Consider the following 25,986-nt stretch of genomic DNA (forward strand, 5'->3'; position numbering starts at 1 on the left):
TTCTATGACATACCAGGCGTTGCCCCAGTTTGACATTATCTGCAAATTTGACAATGGTGTATTCTATCCCATTATACAGGTAATGAATGAACATGTTAAACAGTGCTGCCCCAGGAGAAACCACTGAGGAATGCCACCAATAACTGGCCAACACACTTAAAATCACTAACAACTACTCTTTGAGCCTAACAGTTCAGCCACCTTTTATCCAGCTTGTAGACTTATCTCCTCAATTTGGCTGGAAGTATAACATGGGAGACTGTGCTGAAAGCTTTGATAAAGTTAAAATTACATCCGTCCTTCTTCCTCTGTCCACTGAGCCAGCCAAACACAATCAGGTTGGTCAAACCCAGTTTGTACTTGGTAAATCCACACTGGCTGTTCCCAGTCACCTTCTTGATCTTCACACGCTAGTAAATTATGTCCATGAGGACTTGCCCCTTAATTTTTTATAATGTCTGGGACAGCCTGTAGCCATAATTTACTTTTGAAGATAAACACGTTTGTTTTTTTCAGTTCCTCAAGGAACTCCTCTGATCACCATGACCTTTCAAAGACGTTAGTGAGGAGACAGCTCTCTCAACACCAGAAGCATCCCTTTTTGTCCTATGGCCTTGTACATGCTCAATTTGCTCTTCCCTAAACTGATCCTTCTCTACAGTGTGTAAGGCCATTCTCCCCTAAGCTTTACAATTATGCACAAAGATCTGAGAGCAGACCTTCTCAGCAAAGACCAAGACAAAGAAAGTTACAAGTATTACAAGGACCTGTTGGAGTGTGTCCAGAGGAGGGTCACGAGGATGATCCGAGGGCTGGAGCACCTCTCCTATGAGGAGAGGCTAAAAGAGTTGGGACTGTTCAGCCTGGAGAAGAGAAGGCTCCAGAGAGATGTTATTGCGGCCTTCCAGTACCTAAAGGTACTACAGGATAGCTGGGGAAGGACTTTTTACTAGGGCATGTAGTGACAGGATGAGGAGGAATGGCTTTAAACTGGAAGAGGGCAGGTTTAGATTAAACATTAAGAAGAAATTTTTCACTTTGAGGGTGGTAAGGCACTGGAACAGGTTGCCCAGAGAGGTTGTTGAGGCCCCATCCTTGGAGGTGTTTAAGGCCAGGCTGGATGTGGCCTTGGGCAACCTGGTCTAGTGGGAGGTGTCCCTGCCTATGGCAGGGGGGCTGGAACTCTATGATCTTCAAGGTCCCTTCCAACCTAAATCATTCTGTGATTCATAGTATCTCAGCCTCTTCCATGTCCTTCATCACCAGCCTACTTGCTCAGCAGTGGGATCACATCTTTTGCTGCTATCATACCAGCAGAAGCCTTCCTGTTGCCCTTCATATTCCTTTCAGCTCCAGGCAAGCTTTGCCATCTTAATTTTACCACAAATACATCTGCAATTCTTATACATTTCTTCTTGGCAGCCTGCCTCCTTTTAGCATTTAAGATCAGTTAGAAGTTCGCTCTTCAAACACACTAGACACCTGTTACACATGCCCATATTCTTGGATAGCAGAATGGATCATTTCTGTTCTTTGAGGAGGTTCTCTCAGAAGACTCATTAGCTCTTTGGGGTTTCTTTTCCTTTTAAAGCAGCCTCTCAAGGGATCCTGACTACTAGTTTTCTGAAGAAGCTGAAGTCTCTTCTGCTGAAGCCCAAGGTCATTAGTCTGATATGTAACTTCCTCATTCCGCAAGGGGTTTTAACCTGTATCATCTCATGATCACTTCAACTAAGGCTGCCATTGACCATCACATTCCTGACTCTTCTCTGCAAAACACTTCCCCTTGTTGACTCATCCAGTACCTGCACAAAAAACTGGCATTGACTCACTTTTGGATTGTTTGCAACTTGCCATGCTGCTTTTCCAGCAAAAGTCAGTCTCCCCAAGAAAACTGGAACCTGCAGTTGGAAGATTTCTTTCCATTATGTAAAGGCAGCCTTGCTACAGACTACCTGTTCGTGTGGGGCAGAGAACTACCACGATATTGTTCTTGTTGGCCTTCCCCCTAGCCACCTATAAGATCTCAGCAACCACCAGTCATGGCTCTATACAGAAAAGGTTCATCCAGCACAACTTCTACTGTCATCTTCTATGCCATCCTTCATAAGGAGCCCATATCTATCCATTACAGCACTCCAGTGGTACAACCTATTGCATTACACCCCTGCAAATCTGATGATGTCATAGCTCTGTGACCACACAGTAACTTCCAGTTCCACTATCTAGTCCAACCTCCCACTTGAAGCAAGACTACTGCCAACAGAAGATTCTAGTTTTGTATAGCCAGGTCTTGAAAACCTCCAAGGATGAAGGGTTCACTACCTACGGATAACCTGTTCCAGTGCTGTACTACACTCTAGGAAAGAAGTTTTTCCTGAATTCAGCCTCTCAAGCTGCCATCAGAGGCTGCCATCTCTTGTTATGTTGCCTGCAATTACCAACAACTTTGGCTTTGTCATCTTTCTGGCAGTCTACAGACGCTTGAAGGGCAGTTACAAGATCACCCCTTACCCTCCTCTTTCCCATTCTAAACAAGCCCAGCTCCCTCTAACCCTCATACTAGGTACATGCTCTTGACCCCTGAGAATCTTCCTAATCCTCTGCTGGAACCTCTCCAATTTATCCATCTTCCCTTTGAACTAGAGGGAACAAAACTAGACACAGTATTCCAAATTTGGTCTTACCAGCACCAAATAGCAGGGAATAAGACTGTTCTTCAATCTGCTGCTTGTGCTCCTCCTGAAGTATCACAATATGAGATTTGCTTTATGTGCAATGAGAACATTCTCTTGGCTCGTATTCAGCTTGGCATCCACCATAACCATCAAGTCCTTTTTAGCAAGACTGATCAGTCTGTCACTTCCCATCCTGTACTGACACATGGAGTTATCACTTCCCCACTGAAGATACAGAGCAGCTTCTCCAGGTATCTGCTATAACTTCAAGGAAGCAATAATTCAATCTGAAAAGCCTGGTCCAAAATAGCAAAGTAAATCTCTGGACTTATTTCCATTTTGCTGCTGTACTCTGTAGCAGCATTAAGAGTAACTTTTAGAAAGGAAAAAAAAATGGTGCAGGCAGAATTTAGGGACTAAACTAGAGCAGAACTTCCTGTGTTATACTACTACACTGTGCTTATACACAGTGTCATAAGGCCTTCAAGCTCAACTCCCTGCTTCGAGTATCTGGTTTTAGGAATTACCTTAATAAGATAGTATTTTTAATCTGAATCCCAAGACGAAATACAGATAATCTCTCTTCCTTAGAGAATAAAGAAATACCATAGTTTTTCCTTTAAGAAACGCAGCAAATCAATCACTTCAAGGCCTCTCATACATACATATACATGTGTATAAAACAATACATAACCTTATCTTACTTTTGCATATGATCTCTGCAGCAGCCATGGGTGTTAATGTCCGTTTTGCCACTAGGATATGCCACCAAATGGCCCTTCTTAATTATATCCTTAAACTCACTCTTGCTGCCAGAAGGGAGCTTTGAAGCTGGAAGTTATTCTCTGCCAATAAGATCTAGTCTAAAGACACACAGCTGCTAAACCAGTAAGAATTATTTTATTCTAAATCATTGCAGTATTTCTATTTTGGAATTCACTTGATATTACCCTTACCACCTAACCAGCAGAAATCTTAATACTGAATGAAACAACGCTTTTTCAGCTAACTTCACCCTTTTCCATTCCTCCAGTTCTTTATATCCTGTAGGATTGGGTGGGATCACTCTTTCTGATGTTCTGGTTTGATATCTGAGCATGTCTTCATCTTCTACAGAAGTCAGTAAGCACCGATGTCAATTTACGCTGGATGGAGAATTACTGAGCTGGAGTACTAGGTCACATTCCCTCTTCTTCACAAGAGAGACAAACAGCTCAAAAAGAGTCTCTGCCACCTTGTTTTGCAGACCAGCATTAAAAGGTACAATCCACAGAAGCCATCAATGATCAATCCAAAAAAAAGCACTGCTGTGGTAGGCACCTACAGCAGGATTTACACTGACAAACTGTTGATCTATGCAACCTTCACCCATTTCAATCAAACCTACCTTCCCACTGATACTACTACTGGGATCAAAAGGTAGCAAGTAGATATTTCTTCAGGTTGGCATCATTAAGCATCAACAGCACATCTACAGTAACCAAGGGCATAACTCAAACATACTGTATGAGGGAAGATGCCGGTTTTGTTTGAGGGTTTGGTTTCCATTGTTTGTTCCAATGGACTTGCCAAAGAACTGTAACTTCCACTTTTACCAGTGATTCAGCATGTATGCCTTTTGATGACTTAAATGAGGCGGAGAAGGCTTTATCAGCTTAGTCAGAGAAACCCATCAAATACCATTTTTCCTTACTTTTTCACTTTCCTTGATTAGCAAATTACTGTAGTTATCTTAAATACCTCCAGAACCAAGCAGTTAAAAATGTCTAAGAAACACTGCAAGTCTGGCAATTCCCTTCTTCTCTCATTTCAAATTCACAAAAACTGGTAAATCTCTAAAAATATTTTGTGCTAGTACAAGTTGGAAGTTTTAAATCAGTCAAACCCTTTGAGTTCAACTACTAATTCAAATTAGTCAAGTATCAATTATTTAAAATCTATTTTATTCAAGTAATTCATAGACTTACGTGAGGTACTTGGTCTTATATAACCTTCAATCTAGGAATAGAAATAGTTTCGTATTAGATTTTCTGATTAAAATTTCATAACAACTGTCTCTACTGCAACTGCCTTTAGAAACGGAACAAATACTTTTATTTATCCCAGCATAGTGTAACCCATAATCTTATAGGTATATGATCTTGTAAATATTTATGAAATTTGAGAGAAAACTTGCTTACATTGGAGAAAATCTAAGTTGCAAAAATTAAAATCATTGAAGTAACGCAATAAAATTTCTGAACCCCTGAATTCAGACAGGACATTTTCTATCTAAAAACCTAACTTCTTAAAACCAAACAAGTTTGTTTTTTCAGAGGAATTGCAAGAATACTGTTCTTGTCCCCAGATTTCTTAAGGCAACTTTAAGTTAAGTCTTAGTTCAATTTAATACTGCAATTCCTAGAAACACACAGAAACACACAGAAATTTAACAAGCTTTGTCAGCAGTACTTTTAAAATTTAGTAGGTCAAACATAAACGCACTGATAAAAGACACGTTAGTGGATACTTTATATTTATTTCCAATTACCTTATACATTTTTAATCCTTCAGTCTTCTCTAGTTCTCCTGCTATCCGTCTGAGAAATGAGACTTTGCATTCTTTTATATCTGTTGTCTTTCTCTTCATTTTATCTGGAAATTCTTTAGACTGTTGACAAAAACGGCTTGAAATGGTCAGTACCAAAATATTAAAAAATTGACACATTTCAACTTTTGGGCAAGCTTCTGAAAGACTGGTAAATATTGTTTTGAACTCAATGAGCTAATTTCTTCTCTGTAACACAACTAATTAAATTTTAATGTTAAAATTGTTTAAGTGTTCTTCAAAACAACAAATGGATACTATGCAAAGCTTGCTACCAAAAGGTAACATGCTCTGTACCATATCCAACAACGCTATGAGCATGCTGAGGAATAAGAAAGAACCACAACGTTCTAGGAGCCTGACCCTGGAGGCAATCAAAACACTTAGGAAGAGACTTTGAGCAGACACAGACACACACACCTATGGATCAGACTCCCTCTATAGCTCAACAGCTTCAAAGCTATTCATGTTGATGTGACCCATGAAGAGTGAACCATACAAGTATTACTGATTTATCATATGGGGGGGTTAAACTTCAAACTTGATGTAAGTATTTACAGAAAAAAAATAAAAGAAAAGGGGAGTATCATAAAGAAATTGCGATCAAAATGCATAAAAATTACTCACGATGTATGCTCTTCTGTGCTTATATCCACTAAGATGTTCTATCATAGGTGCCATCTCTGTATTAAACCCACAGAGCTTGCACTCATAATGTGGCTCTTTTCTTCCTTCAAATCTGATTTCAACCACGTGTTCTAAACCTGTAAAAGCAAGAGTTACAAATACCTGTATCTTAGTATAGACTACCATAAACAAATGTATTCCCTTCAATGTTGCTCATTAAAAGCCAAAATTAATAAAGAAAAGTATTCCATTTTCAGAATTTCAACATTTCTTCAGGATCACAAGGACCGGACTTATTACCTGCATCAGTTAAATTTCTCTCATTGTGATGCTTTATTCTGAAAGGAAAAACACTGTCTATGGCAGATTTGCAAGCCCAGCAAAACAAAATATTTCATGGTATTTTTAATATACTAAGAAAGAGCCTTCCATTCAATACAGTCATGTAAGAGAATTCAGGGAGAAGAGCATACAAAAAAGGGAATCAGAATAGAAAATGCCACGCAAATGTCTGTATTAAAAAACTGCATTTAAACTTAGACAAACGTAACTTGGACAATGTCAGAGAAGCACAAAGCACCTGTAGAAAAGACAATGATTACTTCACAAAACTAAGTCCTTCATAATCTAAAAATCTTCCATAAACCTTTAAGAATTACATGAATGAAAGTGGGTTTTTTCTTCATTTTTCCTAGAAATGACTGAAAGACTATGCCTTAGAAGTATTTCTCTAAGTTTGAGGCTTATACCTAGCATGAAAAGTTTTACTCTGAACGGCTTAAATGCAACAACTTTATAAGCAGCTTAAAACAAATAGGAAAAACCTGCAGCTGTTCCCTATTATCATAAATTCCAGTACCGTGTATTTGTGATGGGTTGACCCCAGCCAGCAGCCAAGCACCACACAGCTGCTTGCTCACTCACATACACACCCCTCAGGAAGACTGGGAGAAAACAGGAAGAGCAAAACTGAGGAAACTCATGGGTTGAGTCAAAGCCAGTTTAATAGGTGAAGGAAAGAGGGGAAAGAAAAAAAACCATGCGAAAACCAGTCACTCACCTCCCCACAACCAGACCAATACTCAGACAGTCTCTGAACAGCCACCTTGGAAGCTAAACCCCACCCCCTTTTCTTCCTCTACCTCAATTGTGATTACTGAGCATGACATTATGTGTACAGAATATCCTTTCGGCCAGTTTGGGCCAACTGTCCTGGCTGTGTCCCCTCCCAGTCTCCCATCCCCCCCAGCCTACTCAAGGGATGAGGGGTGGGGACTCAAAGTGGGAAAAAAAGAAAGTCTTGAGGCTGTGCACTGCTCAGCAACTGCCAGAACACTGGTGTATTATCAACACTGTTTTAGTCATAAATCCAAACCACACCCTGCTATGGAGAAATTCAACTCCATCTCAGACCCGCTACAGTGTTATATTGCTAAATCTTAACTTTGAAAATAAACTATTACCAAAGGAACTGAGTATACAAGAAAGTAACACTTTGTGATTTACCTTTTTCTATTAAAATAATAAGCTTTTTAATATTAATACTGTATGTAAAGCAAGAGCAAGAGAATTCACTAAACAGAGGAACTCTCTGCTAATACTAGGAAACTTGCTACTTAGCTCTTCATCGGGGAACATACTTCTCTTAGCCACCAGCACATACTAGGGACACTAAGGCCACTGACAAGCAGCATTGTTTAGCCTCTCCTAAGGGTTGCCTAATCTAGCAATTACAAGAATTACAAGAAAGAAAGAAGACCTTAAAATTAATCTCATTACTTTTACTATTCCCAAAGGCACTGAGGAAAAATATCTCACTAGACAGAGACGTCTGTATATCCCACCAAATGGAAAACCACAAAGAACCACCATATGACAAGTCACCAGTGTCATGAAATTGGAGGCCAGTAACTAGCAGTGTATCCCAAGGGTCAATACTGAGTCTAGTCCTGTTTAACATCTTCATTAATGATCTGGATGATGGGGCAGAGCATACCCTCAGCAAGTTTGCTAATGACACAAAACTGGGAGGGATAGCCAATACAAAAGAGGGACCTTGACAGGCTGGAGGGTTGGGCTGACAGGAACTTCACACAGTTCAGCAAGGGGAAGTGCAAAGTCCTGCACCTGGGGAGGGGCAAGCCCAGGTACCGGTACCAGCTGGAAAGCAGCTTGGCAGAAAAGGAACTGGGTGGACACCAAGTTGAAGATGAGCCAGCAACTGGCTCTTGTGGCCAAGAAGGCTAATGGTACCCTGAGCTGCACAAGGAATGTTGCCAGCAGGCTGAAGATGATCCACCCTCTCCACTTTGCACCAGTAGGGCCAAACCTGGAGCGCTGTGTCCAGTTCTGGGCTTCCCAGTACAAGATACGTGGACACACAAAGGGCGATGAAGACGATGGAAGGCACTAGAGCATCTCTCCTACGAGGAAAGGTTGAGAGAGCTGGGACTATCTAGCCTGGACAAGAGAAGGCTCAGACAGGATCTCTTCAGCATGTATACATACCTAAAGGGAGGGTGCAAAGAAGATGGAGCCAGGCTTTTTTCAGTGGTGCCCAGTGTTGGGACAAGAGACAATAGGCACAAACTGAAACACAGGAGATGATGTCTAAACATCAGGAAACACCTTTGACTGTGAGGATGACTGAGCGCTGGCGCAGGTTTCCTTGAGAGGTTGTGGAGTGTTCCACCTTGGAGATATTAAAAACTCATCTGGGCGTGGTCCTGAGCAACCTGCTCTGGGTGACCCTGCTTGAGCAGGGGCTTAAGAGCAGACGACCTCCAGAGGTCCCTTCCAAACTCAACCATTCTGTGATCTGTGAAAAGCTTCTATACTGAGATGGCTCCTTCAAGACTGAGTTGTCTAACAATGTGTATAAAAGAGGTGGCCTTTATCATACTCAGTATAATAAGCTAAACTTTAAAAGGTGTAAGAGATAAGATATATCCCATAAATTATTCAATGCATTTACAGAAAATGGAACTCTAAAATTCCACCTTTTATTTCAAAACAAAAGCCATTTGCTTACAAATTCAAAGACATACCATTTAGAAAAAAAAAAAAAAAAAAACAAACATACCAACTAAAGGTTCGTCTCTTTTGGGATCATTCATAAAATCCTTCAGACAGCTTATGTCCTTTGTGAGCCCTCTTTTCACTAAAGTAAAAAATACAACACAGAAAGAGATATTCCACATTAGACAATTTGCACGTAATTTCTATGATCTTAAAGGAACTTCTAACAGAGCCATTAGGGTGGACAAAATTAATTTTCACTCTAAAACATGTAAGGAAAATGGGCAAGATCTCAGTCACTCACAAAAAGATTCCAACACTCTGTTTTCTTTTCAAGAAGAGAACCAAATAATTAAACCAGACCTTCTAACACAGTCCAGTTTATGAGGAAAGATACCAAGTTCACATTCATAGCATGCCTCAGACCATGTCAGTTCTCATTAAAAAAAGAGGAAAAATGAGGGGAAAAAATGGGGGGAAAAAAAGGAAAAAAAAAAAGGAAAAAATAAGGGGGGGGGAAGTGGGGAGCAAGAAGGAGAGGAGGGGTGGAAAGGGCAAAAAAGGGAGAGAAGGGAAAAAAGGGGGAGAGGAAAAGAAAAAGAAGGGGAAAAAAAAAAAAGGAAAAAGGCAGATGGGGAAGGGAAAATTAGAAAAGACAAGTCAATCTCCTTCTTCTCCTAAAACCCTAATACTCTCATAGCATACTGAGACTGCTTGTTTGGAGACTGAAGTTCGAGAATCATATTGCCTTAAGTCTCATAAAGAACACACAAACTTCATTAATATAGATAGCAAATGTCTCTTGTACCCTGGGCAGACCAGAAGCTGCAAAACTACAGTTAGTATGTTCCTGAGCCTGAACTAAAAGTGTTTCAATCAAGGCTGTATCTCTTTACTGGGTTTTAATAGCTTGTGTTTTGTACTACCTAAAACACTTTTAAAGTATCCCTGGTCAACTCAGAGCACCAGGAGAGTTCAGCTAAATATATCTGCAAAATAATATGAAAGAGGCAGTCAGCGTATTCAAGTGGTGGCCACTACAAAAGAGCATGCTGAAGTGTTAAAATACATGTTTTCAATCTGAGAAAAAAAATGTGCAGAAATAGAGTTCCTCTTCCTAATTACATACAGCTGTATTTTAATTGACTGATGAATTTCATGAGTCATAAACACCACTAGTTTCTTCAAATGGGAGCAAACAAGCAGAAATACCACAAGCACTGAACAGTATGTTACTGTATTCTTTCCCCTTAGGATGCCAGATTATGGTTTAAAAATCAAACAAAACTTCTGAAGGATAGCAAATTCCGTGCTTGTTCTTAAATATTCATTCCATTAGGAATATGCTTGTGCTGCCATCAAGCCAAACTCCAGGGCTGCACAAAGTTCCAGCATTAATTTATATGGAAAACCTCTTATAATTTAATTGTGGTAGAAAATAGCTGATGGGACACCTCCTGCCATAGGAACAGTGTCGCCCATTTCCACCAAAGCTTCACAGTCTTATTAAAATCATTCTCTGTTGTTTTTTGTCTGAGGTGACACACAGCAATAGTAGCATAGCATGACAGAGGTGACATGTAACAAGTTGGTGCCATGTAATGAATCTCCATAGATTTTTACCAATACTTAAATGTATTATGCAGTTCTCATGCATTTGTGTGTCTGTGCAGCAGCTCTCGGAGCGCACTAGCTGTTTGCAGGCTGACAGTCTTTTGGGCTTAATACAGAAAGATCCACACAGAAAAAAGTTAAAGGTCTCTACAAGGTGATGACCATTTTCTTATCACTTCCTAACTACTAAATAGTCTTGTCATAGTACCATCTTGATAATAAACAACCCATACTGTTCTTGGTTTATATACTTTTGTTTTGTCAAACTTTCAGTGTATCATATGTGTACACACATGTACTGCAAAATTTTCTGTTGAAAACCTCACCACCTAAAAAAAACATCAGCTGGATTCATTGATATCAGATAATCAGGAAGAAAGAAACTATAATGTCTCAAGTTTGAAAGTCTTTCTATGAAAGTACTCGTAACTTCATATTCTCCTAAGATCTTTTCTTACATAAATTAACCAGTGCACAAAAGAAAAGCAATGGTTCGGTAATTTGCATTGCTTCTTCCTAAACCATTATCAACTACCTGCTTTGGTCATGATGAAAACAAAACCACTGATTTCAAAGTTGCACCTGAAAAGGACATTAGCTCGTTTATATTCAGCTACCTGGTCTCTGTGTTTCATACTTCATCGGAGTTCGGACTGGAGCCGGAGAACCTAGGATAATAGTTGCACAGTCAGACTACTACTTCTTACTTGCTTTTATTAAGTACCCAGTAGATCATCGAAACAAGTTAGAGAACTGAACAGTTATTTTCATTTTACAGTTTAATATATGCTCAGTAATAACAGTATTTCGTCTTGGTACACTTTCCTTTTGTAACTTCACTGCTTTAAGTAAGAAAAAGTCCTCATTTCCACTCCCCTTCCCCACCAATACAATATACCAAACACATGAATGTCACAGAAGTAGAGAGTATTCAATTTTTATTTGATTTTTAAGAGCTTTTCATGCTGCCTAGTTATTTTAATTATTTTAACTATTCAGTATTGTGCATGACAGTTGACCTGTGTTAAAGGTACCTGACACAAAACATTTAGAGCCTAAACACAGTCCCACAGACAATTCATAAACTCATTAAACTGAGTCTTCTTTTACATACAGTTCTGTATATATTCTTAACCACTCAAAGCTTCAGAGTGAATTTTTAGACATGTTTGTATAAAGGTACTTCCATTCCCCTCCTTTGGAACTCCTTTCCCTTACCTCCCTCTTCCCTCAAATCCATAGACACAGACATAACACAAGTGCGCTTTAATAATGTTCCCAATATTTTGTAAATTGCAGCATTCAAGATAAGATGATGACACACTAGTACTCATTTACTGGAAAAAGCGAAAGTTTAAGTTAAACTATATATTTGTCCATGTAATTCCTATTTTTGAAGCTAAGTTTTCCATAGTCATGGCAAATACAACATGTTGTATACATCAATGGTTTTCTCTTTCTGCACAAGATAGGCAGTTAAGAGATACATAACAAGCCATAAATCAAATCAAAGTTGTAAACGTTTTGCAAACAACTCTGCAATATTAACATAAAGGAGGGGTATGAAAAAACATATATCTCAATTTCTTATAATAAGTTATCCATATTTTTCAGTAAAAAGCTTCAAAGCCTCTGGTAGCATGAACAAAAGAGAATCTCCAGACACTCTACAAGTACACTTTTGACACTGTGAAATAAGATTTTTAGTGCTTTATTTTCTGTTTACTTCTAGGAACAAATTGTATTTGCAGAGAACTGCAGCAGAAGCAGTTCAGTTCACAGTGCAGTATGCCTTAATGTGGTTGATGTTTACAAATACGTTTAAAAAAAAAAGTTAAAAAAAATTCAAAATCAAGTTGTAGCTGCTACTATCACCAAAGGTAGCAGTTTGGGGTTTTGAGATTTCTTTTTTCTTAAAAAAATAAAAATAAATAAAAGAAAAGAAAAAAGGAGGCATTTAGCAAATATTATCATCACAGCCTGCAAAGGTTTAACAAAGCAACTATGATCTTCAAGACGCTCTCCCATTCAGCAACAGCAGGTTTCTAGGCTAACATTTAATTCACATTTACTAGCCACATGGCTTTGTAATGCTATTAATAATGTAAGTTTCATTTCTTAAGCATCTCAAAACCAAAACAAAACAGTATTTTCCCTGAAAGCATATCAGACTGATACGCTGAAAAATAACTGAAAATCAGCTGGACTGCCAGGCTCAAAGGGCAACGACGAACAGCCCAGCCTCTTGGTGTTCAGTAAACAGCAGAGGACCCCAAAGACTGATTCCAGGGCACGCAACAATTAACATCATCAATAACCTGATTGAGGATGCATAGAACATGCTCAGCAAAATTCATGGGCAATAGTAATGTAGGGGATACAACCAACGTCATAGCTTCAATTGAGCAGGACCTTGGGAACATTAAGGATTAAAGAAACCTTAAGAAACATAGTAAGTAGCGTAGAGTTCTGCAGCTGAAATAATCACATTCACAAGTACAGGCTGAGATCTGGCTGACTGAGCAGCTGCACTGTCAAAAAGAACCTTAGAGTTATGATGAATGCTAAGCTAAATATTGGCCAAAAGCACGTCTCCCATAAACTAGGCAAATGCCATACTGAGATACTGGTACCGGCAGCATAATTCAGAATATCTTGGCCTCCATTATTTGGGACTTGCAAGGCTGCCTAGTTGCATCCTTCTCCAGTTCAAGTGGGATGTCGAAAAACCAGAAAGGGTCCATTGGAAGGGCTACCAAGACAAACAACCCAGGGCAAATAACTTACGAGAAGAGGTTTGGGAGCTGGACTTGTTCAGTCGGGGAAAGTGGAGGCTAAGATGAGACCTAGTAGCATAGATACCTGAAGGGCAGCTACAAAGACGACTCAAATCCTTTAGGGATGCGACAACAGCATAACAAGTAGCAGCCAGAAATAGTTGCTTAGGAGGCACAGACTAGGTGTTAGGATAAAATTCTTCTTTAAGATAGAGGTACAACTATGGACTGATTATACACAGGGAGCAGACTCTCTGCCCTTGGAGATACTCAAAGCTTCAGTAAGCAAGTGATGATCCAGCACTGGAAATAGTCCTGCTTCAATCAGGAAGTTCAGAAATCACCTAAGAAATCCCTTCCAACAAGTGATTTTATTTAGTAAGGGATATTTTCCAGATACTAGTTATCTATATGAACAAAAAAAAAATCCCTTTCCTTTCAATATTCAATGACAGGGTCCTGAACATGTTCCTTTATTCTCCACCTTTTACGTCTATACATTTGTAATGCACACACATTCCTAATGACTGCCAGAAGTAAAACAGTTATGTTTCAAAACTTAAGGACAATTTCAGACCTTGTCAAATCAGTTACTCAGTGGCAACAAAGAGGTACGGGACTCAGCATTGCAGATTTACTTCTGAACACAAAGTGAAGTACACAAAGACTCTATATTCCACTGTATGAGGGAACTCCCCAAAAGAAAGGTGTTAAGTGAGCTGGAGTAGTGTTCAATCTTCAGACTTCTGTTACGATTTCTGAAACATGTTCTCTTCTAGTCTGCAACTCAGAAACGAACTTCCAGGTTTCCTTTCCTTAAAAAGGTAGCAGCAGTTTTACATCCCAAAACCTTACGCATACTAATCAATGCTTGACAGACACTGAGCATGGAGGGACATGTTAAAATAAGTAAATTTATCTTGTATCATAAAACTGAAATACTGATCAAGATACCGGTAACATTGTCATTGGTGAACCCAAAGCAGAATACATGAAAGTTGTGCTTTCACTGGAGGAAGAACCTGTAGTCAGCACTGTTAAATAAATGCAGCTTATCTTCAGATCTGATCCCTCCCATTGATTCCATGCTTTACAGAATGACCATAATGAAGCTGTCTTTACTCGTGGTGCTACTTAAAGGTTTTAAGTTGAAGGATGCAGACACAGGGTAACAGATCCAGCAACTAAATGCCTACAACATCTCACTACACTTTTCAATACTTTCCATTTGTATTGTTGTAAGAGAAGTACTACAAGCTAATTCCGCATCTTCCTGTATTACAAGAAAAATTCCACAGGCTGTGCAAAAAAAAAAAAATCCATTAATCCATTCTGTGCCAAATTAATTTCACCAATAAAGCTAAGCAGCCCAGAAAGGGCTTTAATAGGGCTTATGCTCTATACTATGCCTTCTACCTGAGCTGCCTCGTTTTAGTAATAAACCACTGCATTTTGCTATTGCCCAGGGAACATTTGCCCAACATGTATATTGGCATTGCCCCCATCATTTAATGCCTCTTGCTCAAAGCAAAAAGTTTTCCCAACTTCTGTCTGCTTTGGCCAAAAGGTCCCAGGAAAGAGAGCAATGTTCAGCCTCCTCCTCTCCTTATCCCTGAACATGAGTGTGCAGCTGCCTCAACTACAGCTGAAAGAAGTCTTGGATCCATCCAATTATATCATTGTATAAAGAAATCACTTAACTGAAATTTATATACTTAACTGAGGTTTGATTTAACTCTCCGAGTAAAGTCCTAGAACTTCAGCATCTTCTCTTCTCACATCTTCTATTAAGCTGCTCTCCCCTGAACTGCTGGAGCACAGGCAAAAAAATCACCCCAGATATGCAATTCTGTCATTACCACAAAAATAACTTGTTGATAGTTTTGCCATATGGAAACTTGCATGGTATCCAGATGTCGTTCTTACAGAAAGTGGTACTGCTCCAAACACAATCATCTGGAAACACATACATTTCCTGACTTAACCGACTTGAAAGCCAACAAGATTGTACAGTTGAACAGGCAGGTTACTCATGCTCATCAGTTCTGGATTATGAACAGTTACTTTTGATGCGTTCAGCAAGGATACTGTACATGGCATGTCCCATTTGAAAACACTCAGAAACCAAATAATTTGTCTTTTTTAATTTTCGTTTACAAATGATAGCAGCATTAGTGGTGTTCTCCATACTGGAAAAGGAACTTTGTTTTAATTCTGCAGCAAGGAAGAAATTGCAGATGTTGGTGTAAAACATTTTAAATATGTCAAACCTCTTCTTTAGACAGTGTACATTTCAGATACTAGTCAGGTTTTGTCCCAAGTGATTTCCAAGAAAATTCACCCTTCACTTTGACAATATCCATATATTTTTGTTCCTCACTCTTTGAACTCCAGTGAAATGTGACCATGCTGCGACATTTCATTCTCACTGGAGTATCTAACAACATGAATATTAGAACAAGACTGCAGATCCAGCAGCAATAACAGAAACACCTCATTAACTTATATCCTGAAATAATACTAAACTCGTACTTTACATAGTGCACCTAATTTAAGAATATCCAGACTTTCCATGCTCATTCACAAGACTTCACTACTTAACTCCACAAAGGCAGTATAATTTTCGTTTATACTTACTATATATGTCTGCAAACGGTAGAAAAAATTATCAACTATTTAAAATGAAAAAACAAAGGCGAAACAAATTCAGAATTTATTCTTGTAGCTCAGTGACAGAGTACAATGAATTTCCTGGATCTGCTGGCTCTTGAGGGAGAATTATTTGTACAGTTGGCAATATGTCCATGGGACAGTTTCAAGAAGTTCTACATATATATTGAATACATAATTCTGCATTGCAGTCCCCAAAATGAAGCCTGAATTGCCATCTTTGAAAAGTTACTTAGACAGAAAGCTTTTCTACCTGTAAAAAAAAAAAAAAAAAAAAAAAAAAACACCAAAACACCACCACACAAATAAAACATACAAATAAACTTCATCACACCAAATTTCAGTCTCTTTTGGACAAATAAACCCAAAGGCTTGCAAATTGGCCTCCCACGTCTGGATCTTCAGTGAAGCAGAAATCAATATGGATAAAGTAGAATAAAGGAGGTATCAATCACACCAATAATCATTTCATATTAGAATTAAAAGAGGTAGGTTGCTTCAAAATGATTACTGAGGCACAGAACTTTCTGGATTAAAGCATATCTTCTAGTGCTTCTGACACGTGGTGGTACCTTGTGATGCTGGGACTCCTCCAAAAGTTAGAGGTAACTTGTTTACCAAAGTTTCATGTCTAGATTCTTCACTTTGATAATCAGATATTTTAACTTATCTCTTCTCATTCTGTAAGATACATTACAGTTGAAAGATTCTAACCTATAACTTTTCCAGAGATGCGGTGCTTACAACAAGCACATGTTCTTAACCTGAATTCTCCATGGAACGCTGAGTTCATAGTATATCAAGCAGTACTGTTTTCCAAAGTCTCTGCAACAGGCTCCTGTATTCCACCACTCTTCTTACAGTCATGCTGCCACACTTTCTGTCCCCTTATTCAAGTTGCACCTTCTGTCCCATGCATCCATTACATTACTCCTCCGAAACAAAATTTTATGGTCTTGAAGCAAAAACCTCTTCAGTTACCAAGTATTACTTTTAACAACCATTTCTGACAAGAAATACAAATAAATCTCTAGAAATTGTCTTCCACTAAAAACACTAACCCAAACAAATATGTTGCTGAAGTATAAATATAATTTTGGACTGCTCAAATACATAGGATTTCAAGGAGACCTATATGTTTTCAGAATTTTTGCAGAAATTCTGTTAAGGAGCTTCATTACCAGTATTTCTAAAAAGAGAAGATCTGCACCCAGTACTCATGTCTACTGAGGCAAAATGTCTCAGAATTGTTCACACACTTTAATCATGTGTCTTGCACTGATACTTTCTTGTCAATAGCAAACCACAAGAGCAGCTAATGAAGCCCAGCCTCTTAGAAAACAAACTCTGACCAGAGCTTTTCTAAGTCTTTCTCTTGTGGTGATTCTTCACGGTCCAGTAAGTGGTGAGCTCAGCCTGCAGCACTTCCCTCAGTAGAGGACTGACACCATCGCTCTTCTCTGTGCAGACGTGTATTTTCAGGAACCCTTGATCAACTTGGTTCAAAAAGGCCGAGAGGTTCAAAAGATACTGGGGAACAGACGACAAAGCCAGAATATAAGCCTTGTTTCTTAGAAGAACAGGCTAAGAAGATAAAGTAGAAGTGAAAGGCTTATTTCTTGTCATGACTAACTGTATAACCATTTTGGTTCTTCTCATTGTTTTTTTATCAGTATTCCTGTATCTGCCAATATGTTCTGTGCTTCCTGTACTTTAAAAATCTTGTACGTCATCATCAGTGCCTTTACAACAAGATTTCCATTTCCACTGTGAGCTAGTTATATCCCACATTTTCAACCTTTCACCACAACTCTTATTTTCATTGACATATGACAGTCTGGATTCACATTCTCAGTTTCTGGGGAAAAAGATACCCCAACAACTGAGTTCACCTTGAATAGGTCTTTACTACTGCAAGTTCACTACAATAAAGAAAGGCAGAACATTCCTGTGATGCAGCCAGGCAACTCCAGCACTGCTAGAGCTGCATCTGCAACAGTGCTGTGTTAGCTTCTTACCATACTGCCTTAAGCTCAGCAGTGAGCACATAAAGCTGACAGACAATTGGGAGACAGTTTAGCCTGGGAAGGTAAGAAACTAAAATACTGACTATCCATCCCCCTACTAGATAGATATACAAATATTTAGACCTGGAAAGACATAATTAAGGTTTCACACTCTAAAATACTTCTTTGCCCAGCAGTTCACTAAATAAAAATCTCAGAAGAATGTTCAGCGTATAAAGAGAAACACAGTTATAGACACATAAAACTGGCAAATGCAAATACCTGAATTACTAGAAAAGCAACAAACATTAAAATCCACAAGCAATATCTATCCTAAGACGCTGGAAAGAAAGAAGTGTTATACTTACAATAGACAGTCTTGGGTCTCAGGGCTTTCTCTTTCTTTAATTACGAAGATGCAAGTCATCCCAAAATAAAATAAGAAAAAGAAGTTAATGTGCTGCACCATTTGAAGGAAAAACCCTGTACTTCCTGAGAAGTCTTTGCAGAATCACATTACAGACCGAAGTTTCCATTATGAAATGGGAAAAATTAGAGCCTTTATGATTTTCTGCAAAAGCTGGAAGTACCAACAAGTGTACTTACAGTTAATACAAGGTTAATTTCAAGAAAGTCCTGTTATTAATGAAGTTTTAAGAGATGATTACAGCTTGAAACACAACATCTCAAGGATGCCAGACAAAATGTTGAGTTCTGCATGATTACAGCTCCCAAGTTTTCAAGAATTGTAGTTCCAACAAAAGAGAAGAAAAAGAAAACTCGCCCCCAAAGGAAAAACAAACTAACAAAAAGCAGCTCTCCCCCATTTTCAGTGGAAAGTTCATTCATATCATCAAGAACAGGAAAAATGGCTTTCATCAGCTGAATCCAGAACAGATTGCTTTTTGGCAGAATCTAAGGAAAAGAGGAAGTTAAATTCTTGTTTCAAAACATGGTTAAAACAATCCTGACTCATTTTGAGAACTTTTTGGCAAATAAACACAAATTTGCCATTTACAACAATGAAAAAATAAGTGTGATCATTCTACCAGTAAGGCAGCTGTCTGCCCAGGGCAGTCCATGGAGCTGACTGCTGTATTTTCAGCATTTAGTGGCATGGAAGAGATGCTGCACATAGATGTGATCATTCAGTAGGAAGCAAGACTGACACAATAGTTAACTTTCAAGAAGCCAAATAGCTGTTCTTTGATGGCTGTTACGAAAAAGGAAGTTACCCAAGTCCCAATATCGCCACAGACAGTGGGGTGGTGGTATATAAGCTCAGCAGGAATTTATAAGCTCAGAATACAGACAGTCTCCCTTGCAGTTATGCTGCTGCAAGTGTTTTCATTGTTTGCCACTCTACAGAGGTTTACAACAAACAGCTGCTAATACCTAATTTTTCAGACAAGTGAAGAAAACACTAGCAACTGTGAGCTGCTGCTGAGACAGAATTTCTTCCTGACCATTTTAAGACAATCAACTTTGACTTCGATTGCACTTGGATTACTGCTTTTGTTAATATTATACAGAGCTCCACAACTGAAGCTAACATGTCCATTTTACTTGCGACTTACTTTTCTTGAGGTTTCTCGGGAAAAAAAAAAAAAAAAAAAAAAAAAAAACAGCAAGAAGCAAAAATCCCAAAACTACATCAGGAATAAAAATTCTCACACATTAGGTAAGAAATTTACTCTCAGTCCTGGGTCAAGTGTTGCAAGCAAGTTGCAACAGCTGGTTTTGAGCTAAGACTATGAAAAGTTAAGGTAACTTTTAACGAAGTGTGTAACTTTGAGAAGCCAAAACTCAAAAACTGATCGTTTTTAGGGTTCAAACCTCCCACACAGACTGTAATCTATAAGAGGTACCGCATAAACTAGTTTTCCACACAATTCAAGTTCACAGCTTATTTAAGAAGTTTCACATGCATAGTTAAATATTATGTTAACATAAGTTAGCTGTTCCTAAATATATACACTCTTGAAATCATATCAGCTAGACATTAGCAGCCCATACACAGAACTTTTATTTATTTTAACTCTTCAGGCTCATACTAAGCAAATCAAGTTGTTTGCGGGTTTTTTTTCCACGAAAGAAAAGGTCTACAGTTTAAGCCTCTTTGGATCATGAAGATAAGCTGCAGAACATAAGAGCATAATTTTTGAGACCAAACATAAACAAAACAGCAGCAAGGCAAGTTTCCTGTAACTGAAACCTAGCTATGTTAACATTCCAAGTACCAACACAAAAACGTCCAATTAAAATGCTTTTCCAGTATGGTTGATTTTAATGCCATACAAACGAACAGAAAAGTTGCCTGTACATCAGGTATTTTCAACCACAGGTTCTGATGCACGGCAACCAGGGGCAAGAGGTATAGCAGAAATGAGAACACTGAAATAGCAAAGACAAAAACTAACAACTCTCTTCAGAGATCTGAACATTCCTTGTTTCTAATAAGGTTGCAGAGTCCTGAACGCAGATTCCTTTCCTTTTAGAATTTGAGAGCTCTTTCTACCCTACCTATCCCCAGATATGAAGAGAGGGCAAGGAAGCTTGAATCCTTGATAGAATCAGAACAATCTTCATCTGTGTTCCAAATACAGTTCACAGAAGAGGCAACACTCTTCTGATGGTGCCATACCTACAAAAGGCTGTTTAAAACACATGGAAAAGAGATGTTCCACTCTAGGATTTCCTCTCTAGCAAACTAAGCAATAAAGCTAATCCATATTTGCAAAACCGGAGTAAAATATATCACATACCACCATATTCCAGCTGTATGCACAGCAGGTATATTTTATCTGGGGACTGCTCCCTCAAAAGGCCTAGCTTTTTACTCAGCTATCCAAAAAAAAAAAAAAAAAAAAAAATCATAAACCAAAACCAAACCCACCTTTCATGCAGCATATCCCCCATTGCCCTTGTAGACTCAGTTCAATGAAAAGCATTAACAAACTTACATAAACATTGTTTTCTAACCATTTTACCATAATGGCTAAAAGTAACATTCGATTGTTTTTCCAAGTACACAATACAAACCAATTCCAATTTTCAAAGAGCTAAGAACTCCATGCACATGTATGAATGCTATTTAGTCTGTCATTTTCCATACACCCCCCATCAACACCTAAACACCTATTCAGCAACAAAACCTGTCAGTATGCAAAAGGTCATAAGGCACTCAAATCCACAAGATATAAACAGTCTTGTCATCCCAACCCCACAATCTTTTGTCCATCAGTACCTTTTATAGGGGGTTGGCCTCATGAATTATCAGCATCGGAAAAAGTTAGATACGTATTCTGCTTATTACTCAAGCTCCAGTTCAAGGACACCAAGGCATCGTAGTCATGAACACTGAAGTCAGTGAGAAATGCAAACTCTTGGCATAACACAGAATCAACTCTCAGGGAGAGAAACTAAATGAACTCTAAAGAGGTACACCATACAGAATTAAATTATTTTGTAAATTAAGCATTCAAAGATTTGAGAACCTCTATGTTAAAGTTTCATATATCATAAAATGCAAGTGGCAACAATTTTATCTAACTAGATAACTGATCATTTATTAATTGATAAAAGCAACTACTCAGACTTGTTTGGAAAAAAAAAACATTCACAGAAATTTCGAAGTGCAAATGGAAAAGGCTTCAAATAAACAAAACCCAGCAACAGACTAGGAAGAAAGTCATTGCACTGACTAATCATTTGCTTGAAATATTTCAAAATTACTTCTATTTTATGATGCAATATGTCAGTCTATTTCTCTACCTTGAAATCAACCACACATAAATCCAGCGGGTTACAGAACATTAAGCCTAGAAATACGCAATTAAAAAAAAAAAAAAAACCCAAATGAAACAACTCAGGACTCACTTTCTTGTAAGAACATAGACTAAGCTTAATGGACCAAATTATTAGCCTCCACCACAGTCAAAGGAATTCCACAAGGCTCTAGGTATAGGCTTATTCTCTTTTAGTTTGGGAAGTGAAATACTCTGGGTAAGAGTAAAACTTCTGACCATCTTGTAACAAATCTGGGTAGTCTGCCTAACCTGCCATGAAGAGATGGCTATTATTTACATTTTCCCTCTGGCAGCAAATCATTTAGGCACTGTCAGTTCAAACACCCAGGCTGACAGTCAGTACAAGAAAAACTCGCTAAAAATCTCTAACTCATCAAAAGCAATATTCCTTGAGTCTGAGAAAAGTAACACATATAAATCTGATTTCCTCAAAAAAAAAAGATGTCTTAATTCTTTGGTTATACATAGGTCACTAAGAGAAATCTCCCTAGTTTTATGGAAATTATGCATTTGATACAATTTACCTAAGAAGTATGTTTGATGTTTGGGAAGTGGCCCCTTTCTAAACAATAGTATCAGAATGCATAATTTATTTTGAGTCAATGATACTGACATACAGTTGAGCAAACCCATCAATATATAAAGATGAAACAAAGGCATGCAGAAGTAAGAGATAAGTATCTTGTATACCTATCCAAAACCCAGAATAACCAAACCACCCAGGTGACCAAGAAAAAAAGATACAATAACCATGTTAAGGCAACTGAAGTATTCCTACAAATCTGTCAGATAGTCAAGCTTTACTACTACAGCTACTCAAAATAATGCATTCTACTGTGAACAGCCATAGGAAATATGGGCCAATGAAACAGAATCATTTCAGACACATAGCAAATGTTTACACTTGTAAAATTTTACTAAACAAGTGACTCCCTGACAAAGGATCATCTCCTGTGTTTTTGAAACTACATCTGGTGGAGGATAAGCACAAAGTACCTTTACCAAAGCCATTTTAAAAACAAATGGGTAGTTGTAAGAAAAAAAGTCATCTGACTAAAGTCATAAGAAATGGCTGGTGGATTGGCTAGTGTTGTGATTTAGGCAAAAGAACTACCATCTTCTCTTCATTTTGTTGCATTGTCAGGACATCCTTTGGTATTATTTTGAAGAGGAGCTCCTCTGCTAAGGAACAGACTAAGCTATTCACCAGCAACACCTAGCCTGTATCAAAAAGGAACATAAGTTCAGGACTTTTATGGTTACTTCAAACTTGACAATACAAAAACTTCTTGAGATAACTCAATGAAGTCTGATCTTCTATCAAAACATACAATAGATTTCATAATTTAGACTGAGGAATTAGAGGTAATTGAAAACAATGATGACATGATCTTGGACAGTTATTCCTCCAGAAATGCAGTCATGTGACTTATCAGGACACCACACACCAGCACTAACATTTAACATCTAACAAGCATCGTTTTCAACCTGCCCGATTCTTCTTCGCTGTCAGTTTGCAGTCCTTCTTTAACTCAATAAAGTTGGGCATATGTAGCCTAGCACACACTGATTTCCAAGACTGAAACAGAAGGAAAACTGCACGCAGATTTTCTAAGAAAATAATCACTAGGTTTTCTACTTTAAAAGGGAGAAACAGCAATAATCAGATTGCTATGAAGGTTAGCTAGGAAATAAAAAGAAACAACCACAAAACCAGAAGAACTTGCATCAGCAAGAACATTTGGCAGGACATGAAAATACTACAGTACTGTACACTTCTACTGGATCAACAAGGAACAACACTGAATCCTGGGGAAAAGAAAGTGCTTGGAGAAAGCGGAGCAAATGACTCAAATAAGAGTAAATGCTATTAAAGTGATAAGCAAACAGGTGACAAATTGCTATTAATCTGTCTTGAAAACCAAGCGGTAGGGAGATGCCCCTCAACTACAACCAAAAGAAGAGGGGCACAAAAAAAAAAAAGAAAACCTTGAAAAAGACAATATTGCAGTTAGTCTTTAGTGTTCCAGGAAAAATAAAATGTCATTGAGAAAACATTAGAGGAGGCACTTCAGTGCCACAACAATACAAACAATCTGATGACAGCGATCATAAGTAACAGAGGAAAGTACAGACAACTGAGAATGTCTCAACTTTATAGACTGAGAATGTGGAATTTTAAACAATAGATAATCACCAGCCAATCAACAGTCAAAAGTTTAGTCAAAAAACATTTATAAGAGCCTCATCTCTAAATGTGTCCTCAAGGACCATTGTCTAATAATTCAAGCACAAAACAAGCCAAGGTGGTAAACCAGGAAGTTGCTATTGAGATGCTTCAAACAAACAGAACCATATGAGTTGGTAGTTAAGCCTGTGTAAATCCTGCAGGAAATCTGAATTGATGTTACTACCAAAGCAACAGGAAATCTAGTTTTATTCAAAGTACAGGTGACTTGTGTAGACTTGTAAAACAGAACAAGTACTTTTACCAACTGCATCCAAACCAGGAGTTTGCATTCTTTCACCATCTGTGACTTCGGTGTAATTCAAATATTAATTTCACAATTAACACACATTTACCTTTAGGTACAGTTGATGTTTCAAGTTACATGCTGTACAAAACAGTTGAGAGATTCCCACCTCATTTTTTATTGGGATTTTCCAAATAAATTACTCTTACAGATCTATCAATGAGTTAGATATGCACTTGAAGTCACAGGAAATCAACTACTGACTTTTACAAGAATCCCAGACTTATGGTTAAATTTGCATATACACTTAATATGGAAAAAGGTTACCTTTCTGTGTTTTGCACCACGATAGTGTGACTGAAGACTTATAGAACTCATACACGGAACTTTACAGACCTAAAAAGATAAATTGAAAGCACATCTTCAGTTATGCCATGGATATTCTGCAGTTGGAGAGTTGTAAGAACTGGAAATACATCCATTTCTACATAATTCTCATAATTACAGCATAATTTTCAGGGTCTTCTTTGGCTTGAACACTACAATTGGCATGGCATTAAGGAGAGCCACATACCACTAAAGTGACCAGAAACACTGTGCAAATCTGTTCAAATGATACTTAAATATGTCTTTAAATATAGCAGGTGGTATGAATCTTTTTAAGAGCTTCCCCCTTCCTGCCTACCAATGCTTTCTGTATTCTTAAGTTTTCCAAACTTCTGTAGGCTGGAAAACCAACAAAAAGGGATGATCATAGATTGATTAAAAGGCACAGAGACAAAATTATGGCCTAGAATAACTGGAACTCCATTAATTGTTACATCAAAGGGATCAGAAAAACAATGAAGACATCTGCATTTCATTAAGATCCACAGACACACATATACCATTACAATAATTAATGGAAGACAATACAGATCTACAATTGTTTCTTACTATCTTTAGCTAAAAAAAGTAATGACTAATATATGCTAATATTGTCTATTCTCTTGACATACTGTCCCAGAAGTTTAACGCACCAGAAAAAAAAAAAAAAAAAAAAATCACTGCTAGAACAACATGACTGACAAATTTATCATGTTCTGACACAAAGTTGTAGCCTTTACAGTCACCTATGAGAAATACTTAACAGAGATTTGAAAGACAACAATTAAGGATCATTATATTGCATGTCTGATTGCTCAAGAACAAACTGAATTCACCGAATCCTAACACAAGTAGCTCTTCCAGGGACTGACCACGTTATTCTCTACATTAACAGCTTCTCTCACTTACAAGTTTGCCACACTACATCTAAGTTATGTCTCCATTTCTAAGAGCACAGTCTTCAATGCCTTAGGCCTGCATTTTAGCATATACTCTGAAAAGCCATCAAGAAACGCACTCACTTCACAATAAAATATTTTTTTTTTAGATTCCGGTTTGCCATCTTCTGGCTTAACTTCTTCAGTCACAGTGCTCATCCTGCAAAACTGCTTCACTGCACACAATGAAAAAAATCAAAAATCCAAATCTTCTTTATACGGTGCTCTTCAGCAAACAATTGGGGGCGGGAGAGAAGCGTCAGTCGGATGAATTAAGTTGATCATTCTGTTTCACCGCATTTCTAGATGAAACCACATCTTTTATCACTAGGGCACCTTTACAGCTTTAAGCCTTCCCGTAAAGGCACCCTCCTCGTTCGTCCTTCTGGAGAGGTTTCACAGAGAAGACGCCCCCCGGGGAG

The 25,986-nt window shown here is 38.2% G+C and overlaps 1 long non-coding RNA gene across 1 annotated transcript; it reads right to left on the reverse strand.

Annotated features, from left to right (window-relative positions):
* Positions 1-16,075: 16,075 nt before the first annotated feature.
* On the reverse strand, positions 16,076-25,687 carry LOC309669011. The gene is made up of 4 exons (XR_014268876.1): positions 25,649-25,687; positions 24,588-24,656; positions 18,346-18,379; positions 16,076-17,501 (listed from the first exon to the last, which is right to left on the reverse strand). It is a non-coding gene; the product is annotated as an uncharacterized lncRNA (long non-coding RNA).
* Between the last annotated feature and the right edge of the window lie 299 nt (positions 25,688-25,986).

The sequence above is a fragment of the Vanellus vanellus genome, assembly GCF_965231255.1.
Source record: "Vanellus vanellus genome assembly, chromosome: 2".
Lineage (NCBI taxonomy): Eukaryota > Metazoa > Chordata > Aves > Charadriiformes > Charadriidae > Vanellus > Vanellus vanellus.